Source organism: Ovis canadensis, chromosome 3 (assembly GCF_042477335.2).
Source record: "Ovis canadensis isolate MfBH-ARS-UI-01 breed Bighorn chromosome 3, ARS-UI_OviCan_v2, whole genome shotgun sequence".
Lineage (NCBI taxonomy): Eukaryota > Metazoa > Chordata > Mammalia > Artiodactyla > Bovidae > Ovis > Ovis canadensis.
In genome coordinates this window covers 13,157,457-13,160,698 of record NC_091247.1, presented here as the reverse complement: position 1 = coordinate 13,160,698, position 3,242 = coordinate 13,157,457, and the positions used below count along the sequence as shown (strand labels likewise).

Here is a 3,242-nt window from a genome sequence, read left to right as displayed (position 1 = left end):
CCACAGTGAAGTATTATGGTTTGGCTCCATCTCATCGGCATAAACTATCCCAGCATGTTTATAGAAAATATTCTCACAGAAGAAAGGGACCTTGCCTTTCTTCTTCACTGCTGCATTTTCAATCCTGAGTAGAGGGCAGGGTTCAGACTCAATGTTCAATAAATAATGGTTGAATGAAACAGCAAACATCTTCTGGCATTTGTGCAATGAGGTCTTGTTGGCTACTTCTGGGTGTGATGTTTTCCTGGATCCAGACTGGGATAGAGCAAGGATGCATGCATCCACAGGGGCTAGAAATGAATAGGAAGATAGTTATCAATTCATTGTTTTCTCAGAAAATGCAGTACAGAATGTATCCCTACCATTCTTCCTGATGTTCCTAAACCCCCTTTATCCCCAGCACGGTATGAGACCTGAGAACCAGAGCAGCATGTCCAGGTTCCTCCTCCTGGGGCTCCCTATTCGGCCAGAGCAGCAGGGCGTGCTCTTCGCCCTGTTCTTGGGTGTGTACCTGACCATGGTGTGGGTAACCTGCTCGTCCTCCTGCTCATCAGGCTGGACCCTCGCCTCCACACCCCCATGTACTTCTTCCTCAGCCACTTGGGCCTCACTGACATCTCCTTATCTGTCACCCTCCCTAAGATGCTCGTGAACATGCAGACTCGATGCCAAGCTATCACATATGCAGGGTGCGTTTCACAGGTGTATTGCTTTATATTCTTCGGTTGCCTTGACAGCTTTCTTCCTGCCGTGATGGCCTATGACAGGTACGTGGCTGTGTGTCACCCTCTCCACTACACTGCCATCATGAGGGATGGGCTTTGTGTCATCCTAGTGGCTGGGTGCTGGCTCGCCGCTTGTGCCCAACCTCTGTTGCACACCCTCCTTGTGGACCAGTTGGCTTTCTGTGCAGGGACTGTCACCCCTCACTTCTTCTGTGATCTCGCTGTTGTGCTCAAGTCCTCCTGCTCCAACACCTCCCTCAATGAGCTGCTCATCCTCACTGAAGGAGGACTGATCTTCACCTTACCTTTGGGTGGTATCTTGGGCTCCTATATCTGCATGGCAGCCATCATCCTGAAGGTCCCCTCCCTCACAAGAATCTTCAAAGCCTTGTCTACCTGTGGTTCTCACCTCTTCGTAGTGTTTTTATATTATGGCACAATTGCAGGTGTATACTATTTCCCCTCATCAGGCAACTCCAAAGTCAAGGACATAGTTGCTTCACCCCCATGCTGAACCCCTTCATCTACAGCCTGAGGAATAAGGATATGAAACATGCTCTTCAGAAATTTTTCAGGACCATGGACACCCCTGGCTATCATTAATTCCTTCCCTATGTCATGGGCACTCATGAGGCTGTAAAATATGTTTCCTTTAGAAGTTGTAACTTGGACAAATCTTATCACTGACACCATTTTTCTCAGTCTCATTTTATATTTTCTCTCATCTTTTTCTTCACCTGATTTTTTTCCCTATCTGCTCTCTGAATTCTATGTATTAATGTTTCTGCACTGAAATTCCAACCCCTCCTATGATGGTCACTGCAAACTGTGAGACTTTGAATCCACTTCCCTGAGATTTTAGTTTTCTTGCCTCCATATTTTTCTTCAGTAATCTTCTCTGTCTTGTACTGATATCAACACATAATCATATGAATTTTCTTAATACCACAAAATTTCATCAGTTCATGTGTGAGGAACTCAGAAGAAGTTACCAAACTAGTTTATCTATGGAATCATCAATTACAGCTGGTATTAATTAATATACAGTTTTAATGTGCAATTTATATAATCCTCAGCACCATCCTCTTTAAGGATGCTAACATTTTCCAAATTTACAGAGAAGCAAAGAAAAGTCCAGGCTCTCCAGGTGGCACTAGTGGTAAAGAACACGCCTGCCAATGCAGGAGACATACAAGACAAAGATTGTGTCACTGGGTGTGGATGATCCCCTTGAGGAGAGCATGGCAACCCACTCTACTATTCTTGCCTGGAGAATCCCATGGACAGAGCTGACTGGCAGGCTACAGTCCATAAGGTTGCAAAGAGTCAGACACACCTGAAGCAAATTATCACACACACATGCAGAGGTCCAGAGAAATCAAGTAACCGCCCTTACTTACATGTCTCAGACATGTATGACTTTAAAAAACCATGTGTTTAATCAGATTATTTTATTGCCATTATTTTGATCTCTAACGCTGTTTATGAGCTTGGATGTTTTTGTCCTTATATAAAGTATACAATAAATACTCTTTTGTGGTCCACTTTTTTGCTTCAGTATCACTATGGCTAATTCAGTCTCAAGACTTTATATTTCAAACGTGTCTTTATGCCTTCATGTATTCATCCATTCTAGTTTTCATTGATATTTGGATTGTTTCCAGTTGGGACTTGTATATATACCTAAGAATGGAGTTTGGGGTTCACAATGAATGCATATTTTCAGCCTTAATAGTTTGCATCAGAAAATGAAAGTGTTTGTACCAATCATCCTTGTAACATGTGAAACACTGGTCCACTTCCTCACCACATTTATACTGTCTGTCTTTTCCACTGCACACATTTTTATGGGTTTGCAGAACTGTGTTATGATTTTAATTTACATTTGTCTGATACTCCTAAAGTTTGTCCCCTTTGCCTCTGCCTGTTAATCACTTGGGTATCTTCTCTTACAAAGGACCTCTTCCCAGTTCTTTGCTGCTGTTTTATTGGGTAGTCTGCTTTTATAAATTACTTCCCAGGAATTCTTTAAATATGCTAGTTATGACTCCTTTTTTTGATATATATCTATTTATTTATATATAGAGAGAGAGAGTTTTTTTCTTTCATTATGTTGCTTGCTTGTGCACTGTATAAATGATTCTTTGGTCAAACAGAAGTTCTAATCTTAATGTAATAGATATTTTTCCAGCCTGGTTAATTTTGTTTGTGTTCTGTTGAAGAAATCCTTGTCTATCCAAAATTCATAAAGATATTACTCTAAGATTTTTCCTTTTAAATTTCTTGTTTTATCTTTAATATGCTTTGATATTTGTATTTAAAATCCATCTGGGTTCACTTCTTTTTTTTGTTTTTTATTTTTAGTTTTTTATTTTTTAAATTTTAAAATCTTTAATTCTTACATGCATTCCCAAACATGAACCCCCCTCCCACCTCCCTCCCCATAACATCTTTCTGGGTCATCCCCATGCACCAGCCCCAAGCATGCTGCATCCTGCGTCAGACATAGACTGGCGA

General features: G+C 41.1%; 1 pseudogene; it reads left to right on the top strand.

Moving 5' to 3' along the window:
- Positions 1–406: 406 nt before the first annotated feature.
- LOC138436229 (olfactory receptor 1J4-like) lies at positions 407–2,734 on the top strand (annotated as a pseudogene).
- The last annotated feature ends 508 nt before the right edge of the window (positions 2,735–3,242 follow it).